This window comes from Choristoneura fumiferana, chromosome 9, assembly GCF_025370935.1.
Source record: "Choristoneura fumiferana chromosome 9, NRCan_CFum_1, whole genome shotgun sequence".
In the NCBI taxonomy this organism is placed as follows: Eukaryota; Metazoa; Arthropoda; class Insecta; order Lepidoptera; family Tortricidae; genus Choristoneura; species Choristoneura fumiferana.
This window is the reverse complement of record NC_133480.1, coordinates 13,146,049-13,163,094: the sequence shown is the minus strand read 5'-3', so window position 1 is coordinate 13,163,094 and position 17,046 is coordinate 13,146,049.

The following is a 17,046-nucleotide window of genomic DNA, read 5'->3' as shown; positions in this document are numbered from 1 at the left end:
GCTCCGTGCAAACTTGCACTTGTCCAATTTTAACTCACTTGGCCGGGCCCGGTTAAGTTTGCACCTAGTATCTATTATATGTTCGATTGTGCCTTGACTATGATGGTGAATTTGTAAACTACGTAAACTATATATTATAGCTTGGCCATTGTCTGTCAGATTTGAGGAAGATTTGTGAGTATCACTTGTTTGTCAGTGCGACAGCCACAGATAATCTTTAGGAAGTATTAGTCAAGTATTAGTATGGTCGACGCCATAATTCGTGAGACTAAATTGACAATTCATTGTGCTCAAGTGTTGCCACAGTCAGGGTAGTGCTGTTCGTGTCGATATAATAAAACATTATGGCATTGGCTTCTAGTGATATTTATCCATAATTTACTTTGCAATGCGAACCAACGATAATTATTTCATTTATTGTTTTGATTGGCCTCGCCTTAAATCCGCTTTATTTATTATATATGCGCATGATATCATTGCCGTCCCCAAAGTGTGCAGTGCGCTAACCGAAGTAATAGTTTCATTATTATCTTCAGAAGAGACGCCATTTTGTCACCGGTAATGTGTTGCGATTGGCAGGGGCAGGGGGACTACTACAAAATTCTAAAATCGAAGTTCGTATCGTACCGCCCCTCTCACTCTCGTATTAACGTCAGCAGGACGGCAAGATACGAAGTTCGAATTTATTACACTTCTTAGTATCATAGGGCCAGGAGCGGTGCGAGGCATTTGTCGATTTTTCACTTTGAATCATAATGGATCTTAAGCTTATGAAACGATTCACGGATCGGATCGCATGCTCTTGAATCGATCTCAATTTATAAAACTAATAAATACTACTTATAAAAAATAATATCTACCAGTTTTTCTTCCCTAGTCCAAAGTACTTCCGAATTCCCACCCTAATACTTAAGAACCTTACAAAAACAAGTAGGTATTTAGTAGTTCATCTATTATAAAGATCTCATTTTTCTCCATGAAAGTGACAATTGCAACAACAATATTCCCGAAATTGTACAAAAAAAATGCCACTTAGCACACCATTTAGTCGAATCCACACTGAATATCGATATCGGCTACATCACTATTTAATTTCGTCGAACCCTGGTAACCCAGTAACTGTCATTGACTTGTCAATTTAGTCTCACGAATTATGGCGTCGACCATAGTTGATTATTAGTTAACATTTTTTGGGTGCGTTACTACATTATGTTAGACTAATAAACCACAACAAACGTTTTAATTTGCCACTGTTACTTCCTAAGTACCACCTATATTTAAACAAGAATTGCTCGTTTGAAGAGATTAGATAGATATAGATTATTTTAACTACATTTTGAAGGAAAAAAATGAAATGAAAAAAATATTCGAGGTAAATATCAAAATACAAAAGGAAAAAGAATATATTTGTTTTTGTTAAAATAGTTACACTATTTTTAAACCAATAATTTTCAAAACGGCAGAACAGCGCACTCTTAAAGTACTATAAAAATTCTTCCACACTATAGATGGCGTAGCTGGAGATTTCAACTGTCAAATTCAGATTACTTTCGGATGAATTTGGTTAACTTAATCTTCGATCAAATTTTGTAGTATTGAATCAAATATTTTGTAAGATCACTGCTAAATTAAATAAATTTAATCATGATAAGAAATTAAAACTGACGTGTTGTTTTTCTATTTTCTGACTAAATTTCAAAATTTCCAATTGAAAAACTTTTCAACAGCTGATCGTTGTCTATAGCCACTGTGACAGAACATTATGGTTTATGTTTCATCTCTTTCCCACTTGACATGTTATGATTCCATCTCTCTCTTTCGTGTTTTCACTTGTGTGTATTGTCCGTTTCCGTCCGAGCGATGGTATTCATTTTGATAAAGTTACGAAAATTTCGATATTTTCTGCTTTCTCCCTTGTTTGGATTTCGTGTGCTTATAACCTCAGGATCGGGACTGCGGTGCTACATCGCGGCGTGGAGTCCAAATAAATAGGTAAGCATCTATTACGCATTGAATTTAGCTTTGACCAAGTGACATTATACATCTTTTTGACAACCTTGAGCTATTGGAATGAAATATACATCAATCAATGTAGATTTTTATTTTCTTTGTTCCATTTCAACAGCTTCTTACGGCTTATAAAGCGATTAAGTTGATTATAATGGAATAGTTAAGATTTAGTGTTTCAGGGACAGTCTTAATCAAATCAATAGATTAATTTCTACCCACTAACAAGCAGTTAACAATGTTGGGTTTTGTGGGATTTCTAACGCCTTAATTGATTGTCGTGGCCTAATTAGAAGTAGATAGTTGTATTAGTTGATTGTCAGTGCCAGTGAAGTACTTTTTATCTGCAGTCAATTTAGATACTGACCAAACATTTGCTTGTTCTACACACTTTGTTGTGTCATATGTTATCAGTTGAGGTGTAATAGCCGTAACAGACGATTGAACGATCTGGCGGACCGAGAGGGACAAAACTGTTAAAGTAAGATGGTGGTATGGATATCCCATTCTAACAGAAGGTTCCTGGTTTCCGGTTCGCAACCTCAATTCCTTTGGGATAAGGTTTATCTTATAATCATATAAGAAATTTTGAGTTGGAAATAAACACAAGGTAATCGTCCAAGTGCTCTACACGCTAATGCCCAATAAACAACACCCTGCTGTTATCTAGAGAGACTTGTATGTTTTCCTTATTTATATTACTATACCTTATATACCTACTATATTATTAAACTTTATTTATTATTTAGTGTTGCCAACGGCCCCATATTTTACAGCAAATCAGTGGGTATTTTTGCATAATTTTTTTTTTGCAATAAGGCCGCCTATTGCTCACCTTGTAATTTTAATAATTTGTTTTCTGTATCGCTTACTATGTCTGGTGTACAATAAAGAGTCTTTGTATTGTATTGTATTGTAAATTCCTATGTCAAATATTTTATGAAAATTATTATACCTAACCGTTTTCAATAATCAAATTAATCAACAAATGCAAACTAGCCTAAAATGGACTAAGGGGCTGTTTCACCATCCTTTGATTAGCGTTAACCGATGGTTAAATGTGATGCCGTCTCCGTCTATTCGAACAGAACAAATAGAGACGCCATCACACCTAACCACCAGTTAACACTACTCAATGGTCGGTGAAACAGCCCCTAAATGTAACAAATTAATGCAATAATTAAAAGCTGTAAAGACGAACATTCAACTATGGTTTGACTGTGTTTCTTTTTACCAATTTGTTAAACAGAGGCGTCTTTACCTATAGTGCAGGGTGTGCGTTGCACACGGGCGCAGCAGTGTTAGGGGCGCCGGCCGCGGCATTTTGTACCTATTCCATTTTGACCGCGCGCTTCCTTGATGGTGCTAAAGTAATAATTGCACACGGGCGCTACATTACATGGGCTAAAGACGCCGCTGGTTAAAACACAAATTACATTTGAAGTAAAGTTGCTGAACAGCCCATCTGGCAGCTCACCCTCTCTCCGGTAAGATGTTAAAGCTGTCTGAGGCTAAGAGAACAGTCCGTCTGAAAAAAAAATGAAGTAAACTGTGTTACAAAGAATTAATTAAACCTAAATAGCATGAAATTTTAACGAAACATACTAGAACTTTGATTTGTTTGTACTGTCTGAAAACGATAACTCCCATATTTAGTGAAATTTAAGATTAGTTAGGTAATAGCAGCTGTTCTCTGCAACTTGACATCCCAGGTACAGGGTTAAGGTACTTATTGTGGTTTAGTATTCAGCTGTTTCAGAAAATTACATGTATATGTCTAAGTAGTTTAAGTTTGGTCCATAAAATAAATTCACAATATGTAGGGTATGCAAACAAAATTCTTACACAAAATCATACCATTAAAATTAATCATTCATTCAATGTATTTTTATTAAAGTATTATGTTGAACATATTTGACATTATAGCAGTGTACTTTTGTAACTATGCAAAATAATAGTTTCTACCTCACACAGTCAGAAGTTGTTTTACACTGACAGGCTTAAAAGTTGTTTTACGATCAGGGCCCAATTGCATAATAAAGTACAAGCTAATAGTATTAGTGAATTTCAATACAAAATCGCTAATAATATTAGCTTGTACTTTGTTATGCAATCGGGCCCAGTTTGGAATATTCGGACAGTTTATTGGGTTGGGTTAGTTTGACCTTGTAAAATATTTCAATGGAATTTTTGAAAAAAAATTGTTTCTCACTTTGAACTTCAATCAACATTTATAATAATTATAATAAATTGTTTATTTCAGGCAAAAACCCATAGCAATTACACAATTATTGAAATTACAAAAGGAAATAGATAATACATAAATTAAAATTATAAGTAGTATTCCCAAAGCAGGCGTAATAGAGGCGACACTTAATGGGTATTTACAGATATATATTATCAGATTCAATTTTAGAACACCTTGTGTACAAAAGGTAGAAAGGAATCAAATATTTTTCACTTGTGCTCGTAAAGTTCTTATTTATTAATTTTATGCTAGATCTAGGCAACATAAAATGACTTTTTATGCTCTAGTCTAATGCATAAAATAAAATCTTCGTCTAAGACAAAGCAATCAGGTGTAAATAGCCACAAACAAAGAAGTTTCTACATATTTTTTTTAGTAATTGTTAATTTATATAAAACTAAAAATCAATCAAAATAGATCAATTAAAGCTATATGAACGTCTCGGGTAAATGGCTTGTTTTATCCTCTTGTACTATATTAAGTTAAGGGCCTGTTTCATACTGTGATAAGTCATGTCATAGATAATTTAGGCCGGTCAAAATTAACAATAAATTAACAAAACATGATGTATCTCTGGTTTTTAGTATGTTATTTGGACCGATTAGGGCTATATATTTGCGCAATTCCCAAAAAGTTTTTAGACTTTTTTCAGATTCTGCTCTTTATCTCCTAATCCATGCATTTTGTGTCAAAAGTTACTACACACGATTTTAAGAACATTCAATTTGTGACAAATTAAGCCAATTAGAGCTCTGTAGGTCAATTATTCACTGAATTACGGCACTTTGAAAATAGGCCAGTTTTTCCAAAAATTTAAAATTTTAGTTTTAGCCCTTCCTTGGGCCAAAATTGTGTCGAAACTATGGAACCTATGAGTAAAACTTGTGGATATGATTTATAGGAAGTTTAATTAGCTTGAAATTAAGTGATGACGAGGGTCTGTAAACCTCGTAGTTCTTTTACAATCTTAAAAAAACCCATATCGAAAATACAAAAAGACTCCAAATAACCAATCATAATTAAAAAGCCCATATAGGGTAAAATGGCATTTTTGCAGAAATGTTCCATGACCTTTCCTATCTTTTGTTTTTTGGTTTGGTAATGAAAAAAGATGCATAAAATCATTAAAAAAAACAGTAAAATGTATTTCAACATAGTGATCAAAAGTCATCATCATCATCAAAAGTTAAAAGTATAGTAACGCAATCAATCATTCACATAGTCACACTCGTCGCCTTGTTTTTGATGGTCCTGGGCCGTCACTATCGTTGCTCTCTCCAATCTTATCTATTGATTGGTCCATTACTCGTACCATTACAACCATATGGTTCCACTATTGGTGGGAGATCAAATTTTTCCTCCATCCCACCCACTGACTGGGGTTGGGAATTGATTTCGGCCGGACTCATCCCCATTACCAGTCGGCAAGCTCCTGCCCCCGCAGAGCTGCTGCAACTTCTGTCTTGCAAATGCAAAAAGGGGTGCAGAGGTGGCTGCACTTGCCTGAAAGCAGGGCTCAGATGTTCAGTGCTGTGTGCCATCTGCTCTGGCGAAACGTGCCAGAACGCTGCCCTTATCATAATTGAGGAGAACGACGATGACTGAGGATCCATTGCAGTAATATTGGAGCACCTACTCATGGAAGACGAATTCTATCTATCACCAATAGTGGGACCATATGGTTTAATGGTTATGTACTCGTGTAATGGGACCAATAGGTAGGCTTGGAGGGAGCAACGATAGTGACAGCCCAGGACCATCAAAAACAAGGCGACGAATGTGACTATGTGAATGTGGCTATGTGTTACTATACTTTTTACTCGACTACGGCAAAGCCAAAGGAAGAGTAATGATTTTAGCAGTCTATGTATGTTTTTACTTTCGATGATGAAGATAACTTTTGATCACTATGTTTATATTGAAATACATTTTACTGTTTTTTAAAATGATTTTATGCATCTTTTTTCATTACCAAACTGTGATAGGTATATGTGTAGATGGGTAGACCAACTATTGGTATAATGAGGGTATGCCTCGTATTTCTGTCTTTGACTGTATAGATCAATTACCCAATATTTTTTCCCCCGATATTTAAATTCCCGTTCGCATTAATTCCCATTCGCGTTTTTCCCCATTTGCTTTATTTTCGCTACCGGATTATTCGCATTCAAATATTTTACCTGTATTATAAATTCTCAATAGTCTATTTTTCTCATACGTTTTAATTTCCACTCATTATTTTCGCTAGCCGCATGTGCGCCGGTTGCATTAATAAATACTAATAATAAGCTATTTCTTTTAACTTTGAAATCGCAGGAGAAAGAAAAGGTTTGTCTTACTGAAGAATAAATAAACAAAACCTAGATTGTACATATTTTCAAGCCTTTATAATAGTTCCAATCGTTTATTTAACTTTTGACAGCTCGAGTACTAATTAAAATAGTGATGCCCTGATGCGTTACTGATTAGATTTCTTTTAACAATCGATTTTATTCATGAAGAAGTTTTACCTATTTCTCAATGGCTACGAAACCCTATTTCGGGCGTGTCCGACACGCTCTTGGCCGGGTTTTTTCATTACCAAACCAAAAAACAAGGTTATGGGACATTTCTAGAAAAATGCGATTTTACCCTATTTGTTTTTTTTTTTAAATTGTAAGAGAACTAGGTACTTACGAGGTTTACAGAACTCGCTTATCACTTAATTTAAAACTAATTGAATTTACTATAAATCATATTTGCGTATTTGACTAGTGATTAATGATTTCGACGCAATTTCGGTCCAAAGAAGGTCTAAAACTAAAATTTTTTTTTTTTGTAAAACTGGCCTATTTTCAAAGTGCCGTAATTCGGTAACTTGAGTTATAGACCTTTGGTTGGACTTAATTTGTCCCAAATTTAATATTCTTAAAAACGTAATTAGCAACTCTTGACACAAAATGCATGGATTAGGCGATATGGAGCAAAATCGGGAGAAAGTCCTAAAATTTCGTAGTTTTTGGTCAATAAATTTTTTTCAACAACTTTTTGGAAATTGCAAACTTGAAAATACGTAGCCCTAATGGGTCCAAACAACATATAAAAAATTAGAGATAAAGTTCATCTTGTTTTGCGAATTTACCGATTTTTGCGTCGATTTTGATTGCAGTAATTGTATTGTATTGTAAAACTCTTTATTGTTCATAAAAACACATGAAAATAACTGAACACAGGATAATAAGATGTACAAAGGCGAACTTATCCCTTAAGGGGATTGTTTTTTTTAAAAAACAGACACTTCTCGTATACTTTTCTGTCACGTAAAATTTATCAATGAATGTAATGTTCTGATGTATGTTGTGACTAAAGCCCTAACTTTGTACAGTCAAGTGCAAAAATGTGTATCTTTTCGAACCACTCAAAATATGTTCCTACGGCCTATTGCGTCTGTGGTACATATTTTTGAAAGTTTAATAAGTCCATATTTCGCACTCGACTGTACCAGAAATCCTTGTGATTGTGAGACAGTCTCTTGTACACCTGGTACAAGAGCTGAGCTTCGGCTACCATTACTTATTGTCAGCATGTATTTACGAAAGCGTAAAGTAAATTATACTTGTGATTTTATCAGGCTTATTATGCCATGATTATCTTTGTAATGAGAGGTATTACAAAGTTGCTTATGTTTATTGTTTATGGAACGTTGTATGGTAGTAAAATGTGTAAGCACTGCGACCTTGCGATGCGAGCCAGATAAAACCACTTAAATATGCTTTAGTAGTCTATTAATCAGCTGGTAGATGGCGCTAGAGGTATTGATATGATGCTATTTTTTATTATAAATTGAAAGTATGACTTCCTCGCGAAGATTGGTGCACATTATAACGTTTCAAACTTTCGTGATTCTCACTCATAGTCAAAATACCATAAACGGGACTTATCACGCTATTTTTACACGAGTAATATGTACCTCGACGTTTCGGCAACGTTACAGTTGCCGTGGTCACGAGTAGACTGAAGTGTGGGGTGTCAAGTCTGCCTAGCAGCGCGAGTTCTTCGAACTACCCGCACTTGATCACTAATAGTACCGGCACTCGTATCACGAACTACCTGCACTTGGTCACTTTTATTAGTCACCCTATCACACCGACACACAACACTAACAACGTCCGATCGTCCCTCCGAACATTCATCCCGACGCCGACACTTACTAATAACAGGATTCTACGAAAATGAAAGCTTATACCCATCGTCCCGGTTGAAATTCTTATGCTTTTTTATTTCAACTGCTTCACCATTCTTGAGTAAAAATGACGTTCCGTGGACAGAATTTTGGGATTGTGAAGCTCAATCCAGTGGTTTGGCCCTGACTCCAACAAATGCTCGGCTATGGCTGACTTGTGACACATTGCAGCTGTTAAAAATCGCCAGGTAAACACTAGTTATCTTGATACGCGTCGGTGCAACGCGACGGAGATACGATACGATAAAATCTATATATATAAAATGCAAAGTGACTGACTGACTGATATATCAACGCACAGCCCAAACCGCTGAAGCTAAACGCTTGAAATTTGGCATAAGTACATATATTCGTGATATAGAGGTACACTAAGAAGGGATTTTTCGAAATTCCCACGGGATAGGGAATAAATGGGATTTACATTTTCACTTTAAAATGGCTCTATTTCCGTAACAATAATTATAAAAGACTTCAAATTTGGCATGCAAGTAGGTAATACTAACTGCGAAAAACCATTTTAAACGCGCAGTACAGTACTTTAACGTTTTCCAAAATTCCACCCGTGAATCAGCGAAACAGGGGTTCAAAGTTGGTACGAATTATGATTAATTAGGTAGGTACGTATTTATGTTGATTATTAAATTCCATGCACCATCTGTCTAAAACAACGTCTGTCTGTATTTGTATTTCCATGTAATCCTCTGAAAAATCAATCAAAACACGAAAAAAGGATCGCAGAAAGTAAATGTAATGTTACCCCAAATTTAACGCAAGAAGCCGCGCGGGTAAAAGCTAGTGATATAATAAATGTGGACCCAGCTTAAGGTTTAAAGTAACATGTAAAATTTAAATGACCACAGAGTAATTTCACTCACGTACGAGTATACAATACAAGTCAATGTGACAATTATGTTTTTTTTTTTTCTGAATTAATGAGCTGTCACAAAAGATGGCAAAGCACTTGATTGACTAAACACTAAATGCGAGATGTTGCAACCATACATAACTATCACTTCTGGTTACGCATGGAAAATGTTTACTCCACGCCACTGTAAAATACCTATTATTTAGATAAACTTTGAGCTTCATTTGAACTGATTAACACGTATGATAAGGATCAATCACTGTCTGATTTATAGGTCCTTTTTTGCCGACTAACCACAATCGTTTTCTATTTTCTTCCACCCTCATTTTCACCATAAAGACTAGCTTTGTTCAACCTCTTTGCGGATTAATATACAGGCGTAACACAAAAGACTTACTACGTATATCTATGACCTCAAAAGGGCAAGGACACGGCCCAAGGACGTCTGCGGCCCTGGATCAATGCGCCCCCTTCTGTCCAGGGGGGAACTGCGCTTTAATAACTTACTTTACTTTTATGCCGGTCAAAATTGCGAATATCTTTGTGCAATATGTAATAAATGCTGGCCATCTTACAATCTTTGGGCTGTCTTATGAGGAATTTGTTTTTGAAGGCGAATATCAATAACGGAAAACTTAGGCAACTTCTTAAAACAATTACACTACCTGCCATTTTGTGCAGTTTGTAAGACGTGGTCGTTTTATTAGTGAGTGTAGAGAGCGATAGATACCGATCCCGTCTAGAGCTACTTAGATTAGAACGCTGGAAAGTTGTTAAATTGTACTGCTTCACGCTATGATGCCCTGTTGCAGTGTCTCCATGGGGTGCCCCTTGAAATGTCAACAAACTATTTATCGAATTTCATTTCATCTAAAACAATTCATAGAATATTCAATACTAATATTTTCTCTTGGAGTAATTTCACTTCATCGACTCTTCATTACATATTAAAACAATTATTAGAAATTAGAACAACAGTACAAGGATTATTATTTGCTTTAAAATACATTTCGCCGACTATTCATGAGAGAACAACTAAATATAGCTGTTTATTTCGCTTCTTTGCGACAAAACTGTGCTATCTCACAATCTAACCTGTGACACCCGTGACACGTGATGAAGTGACACTAACGCCATATTGAAGTGATGCCATTGACATGTTTACTTTGCAACACCATTATATAAATTAGTAATTTATTCAATTTTTTATTGAAAATACTCGATAATCCGAATTTTCCGCCTAAAAGTTGTCGACTCGGATAAACTAATTTTTTACGCTCTTCAATTTGATGTGCATTTCGTTCGAGTCTACCGGTACGAAATTATGAATACGCAAATTATCAGATGTTGTTAAAACCTGAAGTATACCACTGTAATATGAACTTTTCTACTAAACAGTTTCAACCAAATATCTGTAGGTGAAATTAATATTGAGATGAAATTATTTAATTATGCTGTTGCATTTAATTTTAACTTTACAATTATATATAAATAAATTACTTATGTATGTTATTTAAAACAGTTAAAACTTAACGATGCAAAACTTTTTCATTTTATTGGCAACACATGAGTAGTTTTTTTTTGGAATCTATTTATGGCGTTGAGTATAAATAAAATGCAATAGATAAAGTACAGAAAAACTTTAAAAAAATTGCGTGTCATATTATGACAGAAGCGTGTGAAACTATATTGCCCATATACTCGTATCACCAATCTGATATACCATGTCTTTATGCAAATGAATGATTATGATATTGATGATAATAGAACAGAGACTAGAGAGGCCTTAATATCTAACGCTCTCGGAATCAGTCGTTTTCACCACTTCTTTCTAAAAAAAGTCGGTACCCAACAGCTCTAAACTATGGTTCTCCATCGTTTGCCCGAATTTCATATGCCCAAATGGAACGTTTTCTAGAATTTTGCCATATAGTAATTTATTTCTGAAATAGTAATTTATTCAGAGTTGATATTAAACTAACCTAACCTAACCAACTGCATTCTATATGATGACATTAAAAAAATCTTGAAAACATCATGGTTCTATATATTTTATGGCAAACGTTGGTATGGCAAGTGAAATTCGGGCAAATGAAATTCGGGCAAGTAAAGGTAAACGCTAAACTATACTTCAATGATCATTATCATGTTTGTCTAACTCAGACGCCTCTTTGGCTCTTATTAACTGTTCATTAGATCAAATAAGTCCTTATATCGGGTGTGGCCTGTGATACGAGCAAAAAATTAAAACATAAATATTCCTCAGCAAACTGAACATTAGTTGAGCGACTTTTAAAAATAACGGAGTCTTTGAATTTTCCTTTTTTCATACAAATTAAATACTGCTATCAATGTACGCGATCCTAGAACCCAACTGACGTCGCCTGTCACCCTACAAACATCAAGCATTTTGCTTTACATTTCTTCTTCGAATAAACTTAAAAGTGTAATAAAAAAAAAAAACTAATTATTTTTAAAAGTAGCTGAATTACAGTTCAGTTTGACGAGGACGATCTATGTTTTTATTTTTTGCTCATGTTACAGGCCACACCCGGTAGAATTAAAGTAGGATTAAAAGTGCAATTTCATCAAACTACTAAATGGTCTCATAAATTCCCCTATCTCCTTGACAACATCTGAGAACGTTTCCTTTACACTGTCGAGTAAAACAGGAACAGTGAACGCACTTGATCCGAGGTCGTTGACCCTGTAATTCTATTTCTAACTCCATAAACACGTTGGTACTTATTTATTGAACTTATTCCACTATCGAGCCCCTGGCGTTTATGCATAGCATAAATCCTAGGTAGCTGCCGTAAACAAGTTTCTACTTTAGCAATGGTGGCTATCGATTTCATGTGCTCTCTAACAGAAGCAAATTTAAATAAAAACCTGAATATATTCATAAAATTGTGATCCTACAGTTTAATTCTGTAACAGATCACAAAATCGTCGTGTTTAAATTTCATCAAAACATCACCTTTGGCCTCCTCTGCACTTTTTAGGGTTCCGTAGTCAACTAGGAACTCTTATAGTTTCGCCATCCGTCTGTCTGTCTGTCTGTCTGTCCGCGGCTAAGCTCAGAGGCCGTTAGTACTAGAAAGCTGTAATTTGGCAATATACATTATCACATTACTATATAATAAAATTTTTTTTTTAGGTTACTCCCATAGACGTAAAGTGGGGTGTTTTTTTTTTTCAACTAACCCTATATAGTGTGGGATATCATCGTTGTATAGGTTTTTTTAAAACCATTGGGGGGTTGCCAATGCCAATAATTCGATTTAATGACCTATTTGCGTGACAAAATTAGAAAAAAATCAGGATGGTATATCAAAGATGGAAGTATATCAAATTTACAAAGAAAATTAAAACGGCTAAGATTGTTTGAGAATTATTAGTAGTTTAAGGGTACACAATACCAAATCCTTAGAAAAATATTACTTGATTTTTTCCTAATGGCTACGGAATCCTATCTTGGGCGTGTCCCACACGCTCTTGGCCGGTTTTTATCAAATGAGACCTATCTCATCACGGGTACGGTCAATCACGCACGGGTAGTGAGTAGGAAAAAGGTTAGGTAAGTATCAATGGGGTGTAGTTGGAGAGGCCTATGTCCAACGTGGACTAAGATATGCTGATATGATGATGATGATGATAAAGGATAATATTCTGGTTACATAATTACAGGTTTTATTTAAAAAAAATATGAAGAGGTAAACGAGCAAGCGGGTCATCTCATCAGATGATAGGGAAATGAGGAAAACATGTCTTGTTTGTTGTTGGGTCAAATCTTGCAAGTTCATTCTCTCCTATCTCTAGTGGTCGGGTTGGCTTGAAATTTGGTATACATATATGTTAGTACAGCCAACAAAAAGTACAGTCGGCAAAAATAAGCTTTTAGTAAAAATGAAATTTGAGCAGCAACTTATTTTTACCCTGAAGACGATAATAAACATCAAAAATATCGCGTCTTCTGACAGATTGGTAACGACGACGCCCAGCGATTTCCCCTAAAAATAACGTTACGAATCGATTCGAAGCGTCATAGACATAGACTCACACGTAACGTAAAAATTTACAATTGGCATTTGGACATGAATTTACCGTTGGATAAAATAGATACAAAAAAAAAAGTTTCCAACATTTTCCACGAAAGTCATAGTCCAGTTGGTGCAGTTCGCGGTCGTTTGTCAGTAATGTCCACAAATCGTTACTTTGATTGATCCAGCAGGGCTACTACGAAACACGAAACTCGAAGTTCGTATCGTACCGTCCCTCTCGCTCTCGTATTAAACGAACTTTGAGTTTCGAGTTTCGTAGTAGCCCTGCTGCACTGGCTGCACTGCCTCTGCCTATTTCTTGCTTCGCTGGTCATTTCAGTTCAATTCCATTTCATCCAGATCTAGGGCTAGTTGAATTACCTGTATCAAATAGCTCCATTCATATTTAATTTGCGAATTAGCTAAATTACGGTTTAAGGCTTCGTTCCCATCAGATGTCTGCGAGGAATGTGTTTGTCATGTCATGTCATGAACCAATAGAAACGCTTCATTTACCTATCCTCGCACAGCACATCTCTGGTGGAAACAGCTGCGAGGATAGGCAAATGAAGCGTTTCTATTCTACTTCTTCCAACTATGCCTTAATTTCATTATAACCGCACTAGCACAAAGCGGGACATTTCTGCTTTAGAGCAGAAAAAATGTATGAAAATCCTTTATTGCATTGTTTTAGATTTTTTTAATTGCACCACCATATTTTTTGCTATAAAATTAGCCTGCAGAGTGTAAAAAAAATATCTAGTGTTTGGTTGGCCAACCTGGCGCCTATCCGAAATTTGACAGATCGCGGGTAAAAATATCTGCTAATAAATAACTCTGCCAAAAAAAGTAAGAAATAAAAAAAAAAAAAAATTGGCGGGAACCTTGCGATTTTCCCGTGGTCATTTTTTGAGAGTGCGAATGTAAACTTACAAAAATGGAATCATCGAGTGCTAGTGACATTTCTTTCCTATTAATTGTTTAGCATGAGTTTAATGAAAATTTGCACTTTAATGTTGAATATTTCGCAAAAAAATCAATGAATCGAAAAATCGTCTTAGCAAACCCTTAATGGTTTTAAAATACCTATCCAACGATACCGCACACTATAGGGTTGGATGAGAAAAAAAATCACACCCTTATTTAAAAAAAGTTTTAAGTTGCGCCGTAAAAAATCCTTCCCCTTTATAAGTACCAGCTGTTGCTGTGTTTGCGTCACGTGGGAACTTTGTCTCGGGATATAAAAAGAAGCTTAATGTTAATCAGGGATTTTAGCTTTTCAATGGTGACCCGCCAGCGGTACTTCAAAAAAACACATACTTACAGGTCGATTCACAAAAGCTAACACGAATTTTTATTTTTATTCGACTGGTTGGCAAACGAGCAAGTGGGTCTCCTGATGGTAAGAGATCACCACCGCCCATAAACATCTGGAATACCCCTGTTATTGCAGATGCGTTGCCAACCTAGAGGCCTAAGATGGGATACCTCAAGTGCCAGTAATTTCACCGGCTGTCTTACTCTCCACGCCGAAACAACAATGCAAGCACTGCTGCTTCACGGCAGGATTAGCGAGCAAGATGGTGGTAGCAATCCGGGCGGACCTTGCACAAGGTCCTACCACCTGCAAACTGGATTGAATGAGTGAATGAAAATATCTGTGTGTTATCTATTTGAATACATTTCACGCAAATATAAAAATGTTATGCATCTGTCATTTTCCTATTACTTATTTGTTGTCTATGTCCTAACCTAAGGCGAATAACTGCAAAATTTCAGCTTTCTGTCTTAGAATTTGGGCTGGGCGTTGATGTGTCAGTCAGTTAATTAGGCCGTTCTTTTTACCCGACTGCCAAAAGGAAGATCGTTAAGTAAGATAACATTGATAAAAGGGGTTATTAGTTCAATAAATAAGTAGAATTCCTGTTACAGATCGAGATTGATTGATTGATTGGATCGGGATTGGGAGATTGCCCTGTTAAAACATAAGTTTCGTTTTGTTCAACTAAATTATTGTTTAATTGGTCAAATTTTTTTTTTTGTACGTGTTACTCTATGTATCATTTAATAGTGGCATATTTGCTGGTCTATGTTTCGTTTTTGAAATATTTACTTAATCTAACTCAACTTAAGTCAAGCGTCTATGAAAAACATTATTAAAGGGCAAAGATAATCTAACATTGTTGCGACTATAAATAGTTTTATGATTATTAGCGCCTTTAATATTAATAAACATAAATTATATTATGGTTATGTGTACTTGTTTGCCTAGCACGGCTCTGCTACTTACACATGATAGTACAGTCATAATGTAATAGCACTTTACGTTCAGGATTATGCTATTTTTATAGCGCTATTGCAACATTTGCATTTGTATTAAAGGTCGTCGTTAGGAAAGTCACAACTTGGAATTTTAACAGATATACTCCTCTATCTTTGAGTAGCTACAAGACTGCCTAGTAGAGTACATATACCTACTACAAAATGGAAGTGCAATAGCATAGCTCATTCATTAGATTTGGAATTACATCTAGAAAAATATTTAAAGGATTTTACACCGGGTTCCCTTTATCTTGCATAATATCGATTCTCCGAATTACACTTCGCATAACAGGTATCTCATATTTTTTTAAGCCGAATAATACTTTTGCATAATAATCACTTTGCATAATTATCAGTTCGAATAATAGTCATTTCTCAGAATATTACATAGCAGAACACTCATACCGCCGAATATACTTTCGCAGAATATTAAATAGCAGAACATTAATAATGCGCAAAATACTAGTTTGGTCTATTGTATTTACACTGAATTTTAAATAGCGCTGACTTTAACATGGCGTAATGACATAGTTAAAGGAACTAACAGCTACATTACGATTACTTGGAGTTAACACTTGACAGACGGGCGTGCCTTCAGTCAATTTACAACTGTAAACGTGGGTAGCGGTATACTAAAAATAGCTTTATTTGTATGACGTCAAAGTTGAAAATTGACTGAAGGCACGCCCATCTGTCAAGTGTTAACTCCAAGTAATCGTAGTGTACCATAAGAACGGGTTAAGGTTTAAGTAAGGCCAGCAAAGTAAGCGTGCTGTAACAGCAGCAGGCAAAGTGCCGGAACAGAACAGCAGCTACATAGTAGGTTGGGTTAGGTTAGAACTGCGACCACAACAGCGCGCGAGACCAGCGAGCGAAGCGAGCGTGCCGCCGCAGCGGCCGGCGAAGCACCAGAATCTTACTGCTGCCAATAAAGGTTAAGTTAATATAGAACTACAATTAAAATAACGCTGGGGTGTTCTTAACCCTTCAGCATTATACTGAGCCAGTGTCAGATTCACAAACGTAATGACACATAATAATATTAATATAAACTCGGTACCAAGAGTTTTCCCAGAGATAAGATCAAGCTAGATCGATTTTTCATCCCCGAAAACCCCTACAATACCAAATTTCATCGAAATCGTGGTCCCCGATATGTATATATATTTATATATTATATTATCCTGCTTTTTATTATCCTTATGCAAAGTGATATTATGAGATATGTCTTTCTGTGTAGCAACTGTTCAAACATATAAATATTATTCTCATAAGCTTTTACAAATTATGAGAATGATAGTTTGAGAAAAAAATTATGCGAGAGTAATTCGGTGATATG